This window comes from Mustela putorius, unplaced genomic scaffold (genome assembly GCF_011764305.1).
Source record: "Mustela putorius furo isolate JIRA1106 unplaced genomic scaffold, ASM1176430v1.1 tig00000095_pilon_pilon_pilon, whole genome shotgun sequence".
NCBI lineage: Eukaryota > Metazoa > Chordata > Mammalia > Carnivora > Mustelidae > Mustela > Mustela putorius.
In genome coordinates this window covers 34,564,329-34,583,091 of record NW_025421280.1, presented here as the reverse complement: position 1 = coordinate 34,583,091, position 18,763 = coordinate 34,564,329, and the positions used below count along the sequence as shown (strand labels likewise).

At 42.3% G+C, this 18,763-nt stretch overlaps 1 pseudogene; it reads right to left on the bottom strand.

The window, feature by feature from the left end:
- Positions 1 to 16,400: 16,400 nt before the first annotated feature.
- LOC123391361 lies at positions 16,401 to 17,337 on the bottom strand (annotated as a pseudogene).
- Positions 17,338 to 18,763: the final 1,426 nt, after the last annotated feature.

Here is an 18,763-nt window from a genome sequence, read left to right as displayed (position 1 = left end):
AAGAGCCTCCATTTTTTATTGCACCTCATTGATAGCTTTTTTGATTTCAACTTGGTTAGATTTTTTTTCTTTTATTTCTCTAGAAAGGGCTTTTATCTCTCCAGAGAGGGTTTCTCTACTATCTTCTATGCTTTTTTCGAGCCCAGCTAGAACCTTGAGCATCGTCATTCTGAACTCTAGATCTGTCATACTGGCAATGTCTGTATTGATTACGTCCCCAGCCTACGGTACTGCCTCTTGTTCTTTTTTTTTGTGGTGAGTTTTTCCGCCTTGTCATTTTCTCCAGATAAGATTTGCTTTTTCCTCCTCTGGAATTCCGCTGTTCTCCTTGGTGAGTGAAGATGGTCTTGGCTGGGTTTCTGGTTGATCTTCTGGGGGAGGGGCCTGTTGTAGTGATTCTCAGGTGTCTTTGCCCCAGGCAGAATTGCACCACTCTTACCAGGGGCTGGGCTAAGTAATCCGTTCAGGTTTGCTTTCGGGAGCTTTTGTTCCCTGAGCACTTTCTGTAGAGTTCCAGAGGACAGGAATGAAGATGGTGGCCTCCCAATCTCTGGCCCAGAGGAGTCGAGAGCTCGGGGTCCCGCTCCTCAGTGTGACCTCAGAGAAAAGTGCCCAACTGCGCCTGTCTCCCTGGCCTCTGGTCGTGCCTGGAGAAAAGCACTCAATTGGTCACACTTGGAGAGAAGTGCCCCCTTGCTTCCATCTCCGTGGCCTCTGGTGGTACTCAGAGCTCACCCAGCCTGTGACCGGTTCAAGGTAACCCCAAGCTGAGAGCTCACTCCTCAGCTTTGTCACTGTAGCCAGCTTTCCCGCTCTAATACCTGGAAGCTCTGTGACACTCAGACACCCCTGGTCCTTATGTGACCCCGCGGGACGTGGGGTTATGCTGACGCCACATGGGCTTCCCCCCAGTTTAGCCTCTGAAGTGATGTCCCTCTATGGAGCAGACTTTTAAAAGTCCTGATTTTGTGCTCCATTGCTTCACCCCTTCCCAGGAGTTGGCCCCTCCTCCCACTCTGGATTCACTTCTCCGCAGGTCCTACCTTTCAGAAAGTGATTGATTTTCTGTTTCTAGAATTGTTGCTCTTCTTCTCTTAAATTTCCCGTTAGATTTGTAGGTGTTCACAATGGTTAGATAAGCTATCTAGCTGATCTCCTGCTACCTGATGTCTCAGCCTGCTACTTCTCCACCATCTTGACTCCTCCCTCCAGTAATTTTTTTAATTTAATCATTTTAAGTGTAACATAATTCATTGTTTATGCACCACACCCAGTGCTCCATGCAATATGTGCCCTCCATAATACCCACCACCAGTCTCCCCCAACCTTCCACCCCCTGCACTTTCAAAACCCTCAGATTGTTTTTTCTTAATTTAAATTAATTTATTTATTTTCAGCATAACAGTATTCATTATTTATCATCACACCCAGTGCTCCATGCATTCTGTGCCCTCTATCATACCCACCATCTGGTACCCCATCTCCCACCCCGCCACCAATTCAAACCCCTCAGATTGTTTTTCAGAGTCCATAGTCTCTCATGGTTCACCTCCCCTTCCAATTTCCCCCAACTCCCTACTCCTCTCTTTCTCTACATTGAGATATCACCTTACACCAGTTAGAATGGCCCAAATTAGCAAGACAGGAAACAACATGTGTTGGAGGGGATATGGAGAAAGGGGTACACTCTTACACTCTTGGTGGGAATGCAAGCTGGTGTAGCCTTTTTAGAGAACAGTGTGGAGATTCCTCAAGAAATTAAAAATAGAACTTCCCTGTGACCCTGTCATTGCACTCCTGGGTATTTACCCCAAAGATACAGATGTAGTGAAAAGAAGGGCCATCTGTACCCCAATGTTTATTGCAGCAATGGCCACGTTTGCCAAACTGTGGAAAGAACCAAGATGCCCTTCAACGGATGAATGGATAAGGAAGAGGTGGTCCATATACACTATGGAGTATTATGCCTCCATCAGAAAAGATGAATACCCAACTTTTGTAGCAACATGGACGGGACTGGAAAAGATTATGCTAAGTGAAATAAGTCAAGCAGAGAGAGTCAATTATCATATGGTTTCTCTATGTGGTTTTAATTTGAATCTCCCTGATGGCTAGTGATGATGAACATTTTTTCATGTGTCTGATAGCCATTTGTATGTCTTCACTGGAGAGGTGTCTGTTCATATCTTCTGCCCATTTTTTGACATGATTATCTGTTTTGTGTGTTGAGTTTAAGAAGTTCTTTATAGATCCTGGGTATTAGCCTTTTGTCTGTACCATCATTTGCAAATATCTTCTCCCATTCCGTGGATTGCCTCTTTGTTTTGTTGACTGTTTCCTCTGCTGTGAAGAAGCTTTTGATCACAAGCAGGCAGAGAATGAGGCAGAAAGAGAGATGGGGGAGCAGGCTCCCTGCTGAGCAGAGAGCCAGATGTGGGGCTCTATCCCAGGACCCTGAGATCATGACCTGAGCTGAAGGCAGAGGCTTTAACCCACTGAGCCACTCAGGCTCCCCCCAACCATGTATCAATATTTTATTTATCAGCTCCAAAAGTTAACTGGAAGTTGGTGGAAATCCAGTGCTGTTTGAGGAGATTTACTGTTTTAAAGGTAACCTGGGCCCTTTAGGACAATGTAATTATATTTACTTCATAATAAAATACCCAAAACTGTGGCTTAAAACCACCACCATACAGTTTATTGTTGCTTGACAGTTTGCACTGTGCTTGGCAAGGCTCCTTCGTGTCTGTCATGGGCTGCCAGTTTGTCTCCAGCACCTTCACTCAAGAGCTCCTCTTCCTACAGTCCAGATAAGGCCTGTACCTGCCCTGCCAGAGCATTCCAGAAGATTAAGGGCCCCCCTGCGCAATATTTTGGTCAAGTCCCTGTTTGTCTCTTCTTTGCCTGCACCCCATGGACGAGTGCAATCACATGGCTCGGCCCAGAGTGAAGGTAACCAGTCACACAGAAGGGATGTGGGTCCAGGAAAGAAAAGAAATGGTGGCCATTTCTGGAATCCCCACAGGACCAAATGAGAGCACACCTGGTGGCTTAATCAGGTAAGCATCTGCCTTCAGCTTGGGTCATGATCCCAGGGTTCTGGGGTCTACTCCTGAGATGGGCCCCCTGCTCAACAGGGAATGTGCCTCTCCCTCTACCTCTCCCCCATGCTTGTTCTCTCTTTCTCTCTCTCTCACTCTCCCAAATAAAATCTTTTTTTAAAATTTCTTTTCAGCGTAACAGTATTCATTGTTTTTGCACCACACCCAGTGCTCCATGCAATATGTGCCCTCCCTAAAAAAAAAAAAAAAAAAAAAAAAAAAAGTCCAAATGAAAGAACAGCTTTATAGAGCTACAACTGACATCTAATGAACTGCACACACTGAAACAATTTAAATTTGTGCTTACCAAACAAGTTGGTGCATTTTTGCCTGTGTGTCCAGAGCTCACAGTGGAGGTTCTCATGCTCTCTGGTGGAACATGCAGACATCTGAGCAGGCACTTGTCTGAGGGGCCTTAGAGTTACTTGTGGTGTACAGGCATGGAAACAAAGTATGCTGAAATGGGAGAAAATTCGGCTTACCAGTGAGAAGCTGAACACCCCAGGAGACCAAAGCACATTCTTTTAGGAGATTGAAAGTCTTTGTATAGCTGCTAAGACCCTGTAATAAGCAGCTCCTAGATGAAGGGCCTCAAAAACTATAAATCTGGCTAATTCCCTTGGCTTCTGTGTACTACTGGGGCTGAGTAAATCCTACAAGCTCTAATCACTGGCTTCATGTTTCTGTGCCTTGACATCTTGATGTAGGCAAGTGAAAGCAGCACTCTCCAGCCACGTTCTACCTGAGTTCCACCATGACTTTGTGTCTTTAGAGACATTTGAGCCTTTATTATATATCTCTTTTCTGGGCCTTGGAAATGATAGGTGTTGTCTATGTATGGCATCTTACCTGATTGGTCAAAAGAAGTCCCGTTTTGGTAGAGAAGTATGACTCTGTTGGAAGAAAGTGGCCTTTGATCCTATGTGTTTTCTTCTACTGGCTGTGTCTCCAGTGGTTTACAGTGGGATTTATGGTAAGTTTAAGCAATAGTCCTTGATGGAGTTGGGTTTCCCCACTAGATGGGACAAGACAGTGAGGTTCCACATCCTTGAGACAAGGCCATAGAGACTCAACCAACTCTGTCCAAAAGAACCTCTTAGTCCTTCAGCTGGTGAGAGAAAGTGCACCTTATAGGTTATTGGGAATTACTTTTTGCCTCAGACCTAAGGAGGACAGAGCTCCTCCAAGAAGGGAGGTCAACAGGTAGAGAGATGTCTTTCCCCAAAGGAATCCAATTAGAGACAGAATTCATAGGAATGTCTCACCTCAGAAATCAGCAGAGGACATTTTCATATAATACATTTACAGTGATTTCTGTGAATCAGCAGTTCATGCCACTTCTCCCCTCTTTGCAAAGCGGAGATAATAGTAGCATCTGCTTCCTTAAGGTGGTTGTGAAGAGGAACTGAGTTAACACATGTAGGTGCCTGCACTAATAACCAGGCATACTGTGAGCACAAAACAGTCAATATAACAGGTATTTTCTTAGGATGTTCCACACACTTGGCATTAGCATTCAAGCAGATAATAACAGATGAGGTTCTTTTCCCCTGCAGTTTTGAGACCACTAAAAATGTTTATCTGTTGACCAACAAATGTGCACTGGTGCTTCTGTTCCTGACCTATGGCCTCCTGCATGCAAAGACTCTTGACTAAAGGCCAGTATCCTTGGTCCATTCTATTCTGGGACTTAGGAAAACCAGGGTCTCCCCCCTTGCTTCATACTTCCTGCATTTTTCCTTTCCTTGATTCCTTTGTTTCATGGCAGACCAGGTGGTTCTCTTCCAGGAGTGATGTGCTCCTGAGGACATTTAGCAATGTCTGGAGACATTTCTTATCTTTACGACTAGGATTGGGGAGGATGCCACTAGCATCTAGTGTACAGAGGCCACAGATGCTGTAAAACATCCTACAACACATAGGACAGCCTCCTCCACAAGAGCCCATCCGTACCCAAATGTCAACAGTCCCCAGGTTGAAAACTCTGTGGTAGAGTAGTAATTTCCATACTAGGCACTAACTGGGAGAAGACGACAACCAGATACTGTTTCAGGCTCATTAGGATGGTCCTGTCCTCTTGGCTTCATCTAATTCTGCCTAGGTCACCAGGGAAGGAGTTTCATGGAAAGGATGGAAGCTAAGACCTTATCACACTGAATAAAGTGATTTTGTTTCTGAGGGTAGCTGGGGGAGGGGTACAGAGAAGGTGGTGGGTTTATGGACATTGGGGAAGGTATGTGCTATGGTGAGTGCTATGAAGTGTGTGCTATGGTGAGTGCTATGAAGTGTGTAAACCTACTAATTCACAGACCTGTACCCCTGGGGCTAATAATACATTATATGTTAATAAAAAAATAAAAAATTATTGAAAAAGTAAAATAAAGTGACTTTGAGAGAGTCAGTTTGTATCACACTCAGACACCTGCTGGGAAGAATGCAGCTAGGCATAGCTCTCCAGGGTGTAGGATCTTGCCAATAGATCTACCTTTTTGGGATGAGATGGGGACACAAATAAATAAATGCTGTGTTCATAAATACAGTGCCTAATACCTTCTGAGAATCTGTATATAAGACAATTAACAGGGGGAAGACAAGATGGCGGGGAAGTAGGAGGAGGCACCCTTTCAACCTGTACCTTAAAGTGAGCTGAGTACCTTCCAAAGAACCAGATCACCCACGAAATCAGCCTGAGATCAGAATTATACACGTCTGGATCTCTACCGGAGCAGAAGACGCCAGTGGGCAGGTAAAGCAGAGTGGGAAAGTCGGACTGATATCTGAAGAAGGGGGTCCTGTTGGAAAGTAATATACCAATACGAGAGTACCCTGCGTACCCTGTTGGAAAGTAATATCCCAATACGGGAGTACCCTGCGTCTGGGGACCAGCATTAACTCAGGAGTCTGGTAGAAAGCACTCAAAAAGAGCAAAGGATCACCAGGGGGAAACTGTGGGAATCGGGGTGTTAGGGACAGGGGCTTAAGTCCCCAGACCCAGGACAGCCAGCCCTGGCGCTGAGCCAGAGAGAGTGCAGCAGAGAAACCAGGTCTCAGTCCCTGAACCACCAGTGCGCCTGAGAGCGCATGGGGCCCGGCTCCCATGAGGGGCGGGAGCCTCGCCAGCCAACAGAAGCAGAGCCTTTTTGCAGTCCCCACGCGAGTGCCCTGCCCTGCCATCAGAGTCCCAGTCGCGCCCCGCGCCCTCCCCTGAGAGAGGTGCGCACTGGCGCCAGCCTGGTGCTCTCAGACCCGGAAAGACCAGGCACTCCCAGCCCTGGCCAGCGGGAAAATCTCAGTGTGCGACCACTGCTTGGAACCTCTCTGGCAGCCTGGAGCTGCCCAAACAGCCCCCGCTGTTCTGGTTTTGGGTACAAGCAAAAAATCCTGAGTCCCCGGGGACCGCGACTGGGAACCTGCTCTGCCAGCGCCCAAGGGGGGATTTATTTGGGCTCTGCAGCCAGACTAAGGCTTCTCTCTGAGAGGGAGGTCAGGGTGCAATTTGTTTTCCTCTAAACCTACAAAAACCATCAAAAGCGGTCAAGGTGAGAGAGAAAAACAAAAGCGAACAAATATAAAAACCTCCAGAGAACAAAGTCCTGATAAAACTAGTTTCCTCAGAGCCCACCCCCTTGAGGGGGGTGGGAGGACTTAACTCAGAGAACATCATTGACTGAAAACCCACGTGGCAGGCCCCTCCCCCAGAAAACCAACCAGGAAAGGGGGGGAAAAAAAAAAGACGACAAGAGAAAAACCACCACTACTAAATAGGACAATTTTTTTTAATTTTTTTAATTTTATTATAAAAATATATTTTTATCCCCTGGGGTACAGGTCTGTGAATCGCCAGGTTTACACACTTCACAGCACTCACCATAGCACATACCCTCCCCAATGTCCATAACCCAGCCCCCTTCTCCCAACCCCCCCACCAGCAACCCTCAGTTTGTTTTGTGAGATTAAGAGTCACTTATGGTTTGTCTCCCTCTCAATCCCATCTTGTTTCATTTATTCTTCTCCTACCCCCTTAACCCCCCATGTTGCATCACCACTTCCTCATATCAGGGAGATCATATGATAGTTGTCTTTCTCCGTTTGACTTATTTCGCTAAGCATGATACACTCTAGTTCCATCCACGTTGTCTCAAATGGCAAGATTTCATTTCTTTTGATGGCTGCATAGTATTCCATTGTGTATATACACCACATCTTCTTGATCCATGCATCTGTTGATGGACATCTAGGTTCTTTCCATAGTTTGGCTATTGTGGACATTGCTGCTATAAACATTTGGGTGCACGTGCCCCTTTGGATCACTACGTTTGTATCTTTAGGGTAAATACCCAATAGTGCAATTGCTGGGTCATAGGGCAGTTCTATTTTCAACATTTTGAGGAACCCCCATGCTGTTTTCCAGAGTGGTTGCACCAGCTTGCATTCCCACCAACAGTGTAGGACGGTTCCCCTTTCTCCACATCCTCGCATCTGTCATTTCTTGACTTGTTAATTTTAGCCATTCTGACTGGTGTGAGGTGATATCTCATTGTGGTTTTGATTTGTATTTCCCTGAAGCTGAGTGATATGGAGCACTTTTTCATGTGTCTGTTGGCCATCTGGATGTCTTCTTTGCAGAAATGTCTGTTCATGTCCTCTGCCCATTTCTTGATTGGATTATTTGTTCTTTGGGGGTTGAGTTTGCTAAGTTCTTTATAGATTCTGGACACTAGTCCTTTATCTGATCTGTCATTTGCAAATATCTTCTCCCATTCTGTCAGTTGTCTTTTGGTTTTGTTAACTATTTCCTTTGCTGTGCAAAAGCTTTTGATCTTGATAAAATCCCAATAGTTCATTTTTGCCCTTGCTTCCCTTGCCTTTGGCGTTGTTCCTAGGAAGATGTTGCTGCGGCTGAGGTCAAAGAGGTTGCTGCCTGTGTTCTCCTCAAGGATTTTGATGGATTCCTTTCTCACATTGAGGTCATAGGACAATTTTTATTATTAATTCGTTACTACTATTATGACTCATTTTTACATATATATTTTTAATTATTATATAGATAATTTTTTAACCTATTAACCATCACAGTGAGATGTCCAGTACATCAAATTCCATAATAACCTTCTAACCTGACTTTTTGATACATACACCTGTGTTTTCCTTTTGCATTTCTATTTTTTTAATTTCTTTTTTTTAAATTTTAGTTTAATTTAGTCAAGTTTATTCCTTTTTTTAATTTTTATTTTCTAATATTCATATGTAGTTAAACTTCAAGGTAATCCCCTTTCCCCAATCAATGCTACCCCTATAGGTAAACCAATTCTTTTTTTTTTTTTTTAAAGATTTTATTTATTTATTTGACAGAGGGAGATCACAAGTAGGCAGAGAGGCAGGCAGAGAGAGAGAGGAGGAAGCAGGCTCCCCACTGAGCAGAGAGCCCGATGTGGGACTTGATCCCAGGACCCTGAGATCATGACCTGAGCCGAAGGCAGCAGCTTAACCCACTGAGCCACCCAGGCGCCCGGTAAACCAATTCTTAACCCCCCTTTATCCTGGGAAAGTTGAGTCCTTTAACAAAGGTATCAGGATACATCCAGGAAGAATCAAAGCAACCTTCCTCGCTCACGCTGAGAATTTATAACCACTCTCCCATCTTTTTATTCACCAGAGTTTCTGTGCTTTTGTGTTTGTCCTGATAGTATATAAATCTTACACTTGGGGTTCTTTTTGACGAGGTTCTTCCTTTATTTGCATATACATATATAATTTGCATATATATGCATATATATTTTTTTTTCTCTTGTCATATACTTTTATCAGTCTTTTTCTTTGTCTGTTTCTGTTTGTATACTTCATAATACTTACCTTGGTGCCCATTTGGGCTGAACCTTCTCTTTTATTTCACCTTTCATTTCTGTCTCTCTCTCTCTCTTTTTTTCTTTTCCTTTTCTTTTTTTTCTCATTTGGGTGGGGAACCCTTATTGCTCAGGGGTGTTCCAGGGTGCACCTTGACTGCACCATGGTCAATATATCCAGCTACACCCGTTCAGCCATCTCTCACCAAAATGACTAGGAGGAAGAATGCCCAACAGAAGAAAAATACAGAGGATGGGCCTTCTGAAACAGAGCTAACGGCTATCAACATAGACAATATGTCGGAAAGAGAATTCAGGCTAACAATTATCCAAGCAATAGCTAGGTTGGAAAAAGCTATGGGTAACCAAACGTAATTGATTAGGGCCGAACTGAAAACGACCAGAGATCATGTTTTCAATGTTAGGGAAGAGCTAAAAGCTACCAGGGATGAGCTTCACAATGGTCTCAATGAGTTCCAATCTAATCTAAATTCTCTCAAAGCTAGAGTAGCTGAGACAGAAGATAGAATTAGTGATCTGGAGGACAAACACGTAGAGTGAAGGGATCAAGAGGAAGCCTGGAACAAACAGCTTAGAAACCACAAAACCAGAATCAGGGAAATAGATGATGCCATGAGACATGGCATCCAACATCAGAACTATTAGAAACCCTGAAGGGGAGAAGAAAGAAAGAAGTCTAGAAGATATAGTGGAACAAGTCCTTCATGAAAATTTTCCAAATCTCGTGAATGGAACGAGCGTTCATGTACTAGAGGCCGAAAGGTTTCCCCCCAAGATTACAGATTCTTGAAAGTCCTCGAGACGCCTAATAGTAAGAATGAAGAATTATAATTGTAGGTGGAACCACTTGAAAGCAACTAGGACAAAGAAGCTCCTTATGTACAGAGGAAAACCCATCAGAATAACTTTAGACCTGTCCACAGAGACCTGGCAAGCCAGAAGGGGCTGGCAAGATATATTCAGGGCACTGAATGAGAAGAACATCAGCTGAGAATACTTTATCCAGAAAGACTGACATTCAAAATGGATGGAAAGATAAAGAGTTTCCAAGACCAGCAAGGCTTAAAAGACTATGCAACCACCAAGCCGATATGGCAGGAAATATTAAGGGGGGGGGTTTCTATAAAGAGGAAAAAGCCTAAGAATAGCATTGAACAGAAATATAGAGACAATCTACAGAAAGAAAGACTTCAAAGGTAAAACGATGCAAATAAAAACATATCTATCAGTAATCACTCTCAATACGAATGGCCTAAATGCGCCCATAAAACGGCACAGGGTTGCAGATTGGATAAAACGACAGGACCCATACATATGTTGTCTACAAGAGACCCATTTTGAGCCTAAAGATACACCCAGACTGAAAGTGAAAGGATGGAGAAGCATCTTTCATGCCAATGGGCCTCAAAAGAAGGCTGGGGTAGCGATTCTCATATAAGACAAATTAGAGATACAGAAGGACACTACATCATTCTTTTTTTTAAATTAATTTATTTATTTTCAGCATAACGGTATTCATTATTTTTTCAGCACACCCAGTGCTCCATACAATCCGTGTCCTCTCTAATACCCACCACCTGGTACCCCAACCTCCCACCCCCCCCACCACATCAAAACCCTGAGATTGTTTTTCAGAGTCCAGAGTCTCTCATGATCACCTACCCTTCCAATTTATCCCAACTCCCTTCTATCTCTAACACTACATCATTCTTAAAGGGACTATCCACCAAGATGATCTAACAATTTAAATATCTATGCCCCCAATATGGAAGCAAACAATTACATAAGAAAACTGTTAATCAAGATAAAGAGTCATAATGATATGAATTCACTAATCGTAGGAGATCTTAACACGCCTCTCTCAGAAATAGACAGATCATCAAAGCAGAAAATCAATAAAGAAACAAGAGCATTAAATGACACATTGGACCAGATGGACCTCATAGATATATACAGAACATTCCACCCTAAAACAACAGAACACTCATTCTTCTCAAGTGCACATGGAACTTTCTCAAGAATAGACCACATACTGGATCACAAATCAGGACTCAACCAATACCAAAAGGCTGAGATTATTTCCTGCACATTCTCAGATCACAATGCTTTGAAACTGGAGCTCAATCATAAGGAAAAGTTCAGAAGGAACTCAAACACCTGGAAGCTAAAGGCCACCTTGCTTAAGAATGCTTGGATCAACCAGGAGATCAAAGAAGAACTGAAACAATTCATGGAAACCAAAGAGAATGAAGACACTTCGGTCCAAAACTGATGGGACAGCAAAGGCAGTCCTAAGGGGGAAATACTTAGCCATCCAAGCCTCCCTCAAAATAATTGAAAAATCCAGAACACACCAGCTGTCTCTACACCTTAAAGAACTGGAGAATCAACAACAAATCAAACCAACTCCACACATAAGAAGGGAAATCATCAACATTAGAGCTGAGATCAATGAGGTAGAAACCAGAGGTACAGGAGAATGTATCAATGAAACTAGGAGCTGGTTTTTTGAAAGAATCAATAAGATCGATAAACCATTGGTGACACTAATCCAAAAGAAAAGAGAGAAAGCTCAAATTCATAAAATTATGAATGAAAAGGGAGAGATCACAACGAACACCAAGGAAGTAGAAACAATCCTCAGAAGTTACGATCAACAGTTAAATGCCAATATACCAATATGAAGACCGAAGTGTCTTTATTCTCATTGGTTTCCATGAATTGTTTCAGTTCCTCTTTGATCTCCTGATCAACCTAGATGAAATGGATGCATTCCTGGAAAACTATAAACTCCAAAACTCATACCAGGAAGAAATTGACAACCTGAATAGACTGATATCTAGCAACAAGATTGAAGCAGTGATCAAAAACATCCCAAAAAACAGGAGCCCAGGACCTGATGGATTCCCTGAGAAATTCTACCAAACTTTCAAAGAAGAAATAACACCTATTCTCCTGAAGCTGTTTCAAAAAAATGAAGCAGAAGGAAAACTTCCAGACTCTTTCTATGAAGAAAGCATTACCTTGATTTCCAAACCAGGCAAAGACCCTACCAAAAAGGAGAATTTCAGACCAATATCACTGATGAATACGGATGCTAAGATTCTCAACAAGATCCTAGCAAACAGGATCCAACAGCACATTAAAAAGATTATCCCCCATGACCAGGTGAGATTTATTCCTGGACTACAAGGATGGTTCAACATTCGGAAATCAATCAATGTGATAGAACAAATTAATAAGAGAAGAGAGAAGAACCACATGGTCCTCTCAATTGATGCAGAAAAAGCATTTGACAAAATCCAGCATCCGTTCCTGATTAAAACGCTTCAAAGCATAGGGATAGAGGGAACATTCATGAACTTCATCAAATCTATCTATGAAAGACCCACAGCAAATATCATCCTCAATGGGAAAAAGCTTGCAGCCTTACCGTTGAGATCAGGAACAAGACAAGGATGCCCACTCTCACCACTCTTGTTCAACATAGTATTAGAAGTCATAGCAACAGCAATCAGACAACAGAGAGAAATAAAAGGTATCCAAATTGGTAATGAAGAAGTCAAACTGTCTCTCTTCGCAGATGACATATTCTTTATATGGAAAACCCAAAAGACTCCACCCCCAAACTACTAGAACTCATACAGCAATTCAGCAACGTGGTAGGATACAAAGTCAATGTACAGAAATCAGCGGCATTCTTATACAATAATAATGAAAATACAGAAAGGGAAATTAGAGAATCAATTCCATTTATTATAGCACCAAGAACCATAAGATACCTGGGAATAAACCTAACCAAAGAGGTAAAGGATATGTACTCAAGGAACCACAGAACACTCATGAAAGAAATTGAAGAAGACAAAAAAGATGGAAGACCATTCCATGCTCTTGGATCGGAAGAATAAACATTGTTAAAATGTCTATACTGCCTAGAGCAATCTATACTTTTAATGCCATTCCTATCAAAATTCCACCGGTATTCTTCAAAGAGCTGGGGCAAATAATACTAAGATTTGTATGGAATCAGAAGAGACCCTGAATCGCTAAGGATATGTTAAAAGACAAAAAATAAAATGGGGGGGCATCACGTTACCTGATTTCAAGCTTTACTACAAAGCTGTGATCACTGAAACAGCATGGTACTGGCATAAAAACAGACACATAGACCAGTGGAACAGAGTAGAGAGCCCAGATATGGACCCTCAACTCTATGGGCAAATAATCTTCGACAAATCAGGAAAAAATATCCAGTGGGGGGGAAAAAAAAAAGTCTCTTCGATAAATGGTGCTGGGAAAACTGGACAGCTATATGTAGAAGAATAAAACTCGACCATTCTCTTACACCATACACAAAGATAAACTCAAAATGGATAAAGGACATTAAAGTGAGGCAGGAATCCATCAGAATCCTAGAGGAGAACATAGGTAGTAATCTCTTCGATATCAGCCACAGCAACTTCTTTCAAGATATGTCTCCAAAGGCAAAGGAAACAAAAGTGAAGATGACCTTTTGGGACTTCATCAAAATCAAAAGCTTCTGCACAGCAAAGGAAACAGTCAAAAAAACAAAGAGGCAACCCACAGAATGGGAGAAGATATTTGCAAATTACAGTACAGACAAAAGTTTGATATCCAGGATCTATAATGAACTCCTTTAACTCAACACCCACAAAACAGACAAGCATATCAAAAAATGGGCAGAAGATATGGACAGACACTTCTCCAATAAAGACATACAAATGGCTATCAGACACATGAAAAAATGTTCGTCGTCACTAGCCATCAGGGAGATTCAAATTAAAACTACATTGAGATATCACCTTACACCAGTTAAAATGGCCAAAATTAGCAAGACAGGAAACAACATGTGTTGGAGAGGATGTGGAGAAAGGGGAACCCTCTTCCACTGTTGGTGGGAATGCAAGTTGGTGCAGGCTCTTTGGAGAACAGTGTGGAGATTCCTCACGAAATTAAAAATAGAACTTCCCTATGACCCTGCCATTGCACTCCTGGGTATTTACCCCAAAGATACAGATGGAGTGAAAATAAGGGCCATCTGTATCCCAATGTTTATAGCAGCAATGGCCACAGTCGCCAAACTGTTGAAAGAAGCAAGATGCCCTCCAATGGATGAATGGATAAGGAAGATGTGGTCCATATACACTCTGGAGTATTATGCCTCCATCAGAAAAGATGAATACCCAACTTTTGTAGCAACATGAGGGCCTGGAAGAGATTATGCTGAGTGAAATAAGTCAAGCAGAGAGAGTCAATTATCATATGGTTTCACTAATTTGTGGAGCATAACGAAAAGCATGGAGGACATGGGGAGTTAGAGAGAAGGGGGTTGGGGTAAATTGGAAGGGGAGGTGAATCATGAGAGATTATGGACTCTGAAAAACAATCTGAGGTGTTTGAAGTGGTGGGGGGTGGGAGGTCGGGGTACCAGGTGGTGGGTATTATAGAAGGCACGGATTGCATGGAGCACTGGGTGTGGTGAAAAAATAATGATACTGTTATGCTTAAAATAAATAAATAAATAAAAATTACATTAACTGGATATCCAGTTGAAAATGTCATGCACATTTAAAATGTCTTAAAGTATTTAACATATGAAAATCCATCTGTGTAACTATTTATGTAAAAAAGCTTTTCCTAGTTCCTTGGCAATGTTGAGCTTCAGTTTCTATGTCAGAGCTTAATAATCACAAAATTTGGTGCATATATTCAATAAATTTTTTATGAAGAATAAAAAAATAAAATAAATTTTAAAAAATAAAAATAAATTTTTAAAAAGACAATTAACACTAGTTTTCTGTAATTACCCCAACAGTTATTTACAAATGAAGAATTTGAGGCTGCTTAGAGATACTAAATATCCTGTTAAATGGTAAGGTTAGGGTTCAGACATTGGAATCTGCTGAGGCCAAATCTAGTGATCACCAAGAGGGTTTAACGGTCCTCAAATCAATGTAAGACATTTTTTGCTCTCAGTTCAGAAGAATCTACCCATTCTACCCAATCTGGCTTAACCAGTAAAGGATGATTTGCCCTCTCAGTTCCCTGTTGTCAGGAGTCTTTGGGGCCATTTCCTGGTCTTATCCTTAATCTCTAGGTTCAGGAAAGTCCTCTCCTGGTCTGTGCAGATCTGGCCTCCAGCATGTTCACCTGGGGCTGTTCGGAGGGCTCAGGTTTGAATAGGGCCCCTCTCCTATGTGGCTCCATTGGTGCCCTGAGTTAGCTCTGGAGAGGCACTCAGCTCCATCTAATTTACCATAGCCTGTTCAATCCTGTCTAGCCAGTTTTTCCAAACCTGTCCTGCTGGTAATGGAGATCCTTCCCCTGTGCCGTCCCCCTCATTCCATGGCAGTATGAGCTATTGTAGTTAATAGGGTTAAAGGGAAGAAGAGTGTTCACAATCTCTGCACCTTTTCATGGCCAGTAAAGACTTTGGTGTTCCTCATGGATCATGATGGCTGACATGTACTGAGTGCTTATACCAGACACTGTTCTGAGCACCCTTAAGTGTAACATTTAGTCCCCACCAGAACACTTCAGGAAATGTATTGTCATCATTATTACAGATAAGGACATAGAGGCACAGAGATGTGACTTGTGTAAGATCACTCCACTGTGAATGATAGCATATTTAAGCCCAGATTCCTCTTGGTCACTGAATGCTGCCCTTCAAAATATGGCAAGTTCCATGAGATTTGGACTTGTAGGAAGCTGGTGGTCAGTTTTGATTTGAAGCCTGATTGTGAGAAGGAGTCAGGCATGTGAAGACTTGGCAAAGCGTGTACCAGGCAAGGAAGATAGCAAGTAGATTGTTTCTTACATGGATCAACAAAGGCCAGCATTCTCTTTCCCTTAAAATAGATACCACAATGAGTTTCCTAAAGAAGCTTATTATTAACATCCCAAGTATAGGTCAATGGCCACCACAAAAGCAAGATTCAGTATGTAAGATTTTATGGAGTGAGGGAGATCAGTATGAGACTGCCCAGATAGATAACGGTTTCCACACTGAGACCAGGGAGACCCATGGTTCAGCATTCCTGGTGCTAAAAGCCAGAATATAACTGAGAGGAGTAAAGTCGAATCAGTAATGTGAAATGCTTGTCACTCCTGCCCCCCTTCTCCCCAAAGCACTCCTCAATTTACCTTCTCCTCCCCTGATACTTGCTTACAGGAGTCTGTGTCCTGGAAATAACATATTTTCATGAGAAGTTTAGTTATTGGTTGACCATTCTTTTTCTTGCATGAACAGTAAGACTTTTGGCGTGCTGCTTCAAGCTTGTCTTCAGTTTAGGGATGTTTTTCTTCTAGTAAATCATGAGTAGTATTTATGTTTTGTCTTCAGATTACATACTCAGGAACACCAGCTATCAGGACTTTGGATCTCTGTTGTCTGTCCTTAGCTTTGGTTATCTCACTGAGAGTAAACGCCTCTCCTGAAAAGTCTTCTCAGAGCTCTTTTCATGTCCCTGTTCCTCAGACTGTAGATGAAGGGGTTCAGCATGGGGGTGACCACCGTATACATCACTGAGGCTATTGAGCCATTTCTGGAGGGATGAGTTGTTCCAGAAGTGAGGTAGACTGCAAGGCCTACCCCATAAAACAAGGAGACAACCAAGAGATGAGACCCACAGGTGGAAAAGGCTTTATACTTCCCTGCCACCGATGAAATGTCCATTATGCAGGAAATAATTCTATAATAAGAAAAAAGGATCACAGTCAGGGGAATGACACCCAGCAGGCCAGTTACAAAATACAGCAGGATGTCATTGGCAAGGGATTCAGAGCAGGCAAGCTTGAAGATCTGGGTATGTTCACAGAAGAAGTGGGGATTTCTATCTCTTTGCAGAAGGACATCCTCAAAAACATCAAGCTTTGCAACAAAGAATATGTCAGGCAGATGAACCAAGAAAGCAGAAGCAGGAAACCACAAAGGCGAGCGTTCATAATGACTGTATAGTGCAGGGGATGACAGATGGCCACAAACCGATCATAGGCCATCACTGTCAGTAGCAAATTATCTAGTCCAGCAAAAATCATGAAAAAACACATCTGGGTAAGACAGCCTTCATATGTGATGGTATTGCTCTGTGTCTGGATGTTCACTGGCATCTTGACGACAGTGGTGGAAGTGAAACCTATGCAGTGAGGGACAGGTTGGAGAGGAAGAAGTACATGGGCGTGTGGAGGCAGGAGTCAGAGTTGATGGCCAGGATGATGAGAAGGTTCCCAAGCATGGTGACCAGGAACATGGATAGGAACAACCCAAAGAGGAGGGGCTGCAAGTCCATATCTTCTGAAAGTCCCAGAAGGATGAATTTCAAAACCACTGTTTGGTTCCCAGCTTCCATACGACTTATGGAAATTGCCTAGAAAGAGGCAATGTTAAAACAATGACAAAAGAAGAATGTGCCGTTATATTTCAATCTCATGAGGTCTTGTGTCTTACATAAGAATTGTGGTTGTGATTTCTTTAGTTGACCAAAATCTCTTCAGTAACACCCTCCCCTTCCTGTTTGTATCACTACTACCAGGATCACCTCTTTAAAATGAATGTCCCAAAGCAGCCAGTAGGCTTAGTTGGTAGAGCATGGGTCACTTGATCTTGGGCTTATGAGTTCGAGCCCCACATTGAGTGTGGAGTTTGCTTAAAAATAAAATCTTAAAAAAATAAAATAAGGGGCTCCTGGGTGGCTCAGTTGGTTAAGCTTCTGCCTTCGGCTCAGGTCATGATCTTAGGGTCCTGGAATTGTGCCCTGCATTGGGCAGAGGGTAGACTCCCTGCTCAGCCCAGCCTGCTTCTCCCTCTGCCTGACACTTTACCTGCTCATTCTCTCTCTCTCAAATAAAGAAGTAAAATCTTTTAAAAATTAAAATAAAACAAAACAAAATAAAAAAATAAATGTTCCACACCATGTGGGGGTCTCCTCTATATCATCCCCCATGCATGGGTGTCCCACCTCTGCTGTATAATTCTTATGAGAGGTCCACTAGCCTCCATTCTGCCTTGTGTTTGTGGTCTCTTTAAGTCCAGGGAAACAGAGAAGAAGGAGATCATCGAGACTTAGAGAATTTAGTAATATTTTTTGTTCTCATGCCGCTAACCAGTGTGTGCCTGGTATCTAGGAAGAGCACATTCTCTGTGCTGTTTGGTTCCAATAAGGATACTGTGCAAAGATTTTATAGATAATTATTTAATTATTACAGTAACTCCTCCATTGCTGTCCTAATATGTCCTTCTATCACCATTATAATGATCAAGGTACCACAATATACTTCAATTCCAAAGAGTAAATCAGACACCCTCCCCACCCCGAACCATACATTCTAATTATTCTCTGCAAGTTCGTATTGTAGTTCCTTCCATTTCTTTAGGTTAGGACAACTCTGCTTTTTCTATTTCATTTTCATTTCATATCCCAATCCCTTAACACAGTATCTGGTACTCTCTGTATATTTTGGTTGAGTGAGTAACAGAAGAAATTTTCAGGGTATAGTAAAGACAATTCATAATCATAAAATCCTCTAACCAGGTAGAGACACCATTATCATGAAGGTTTTTCAACTGAAAATAAAGGGAATGCAGGCCCTACCTTTTATTTCACCTGTTAAAAAAAAAAGTAAGAAGCCTTAGTTTATGTTTGGATATTAAGTCGCTGTGACAGGAGGGAGTTTCTAAACTCAGAGTCAGTTGTCTTCAATTTTATATACATTCAAAAAAATGTATACAAAGTTCCTAAGCAGAATAGTGAAAGATTATAAAGAATTAGATCAGTT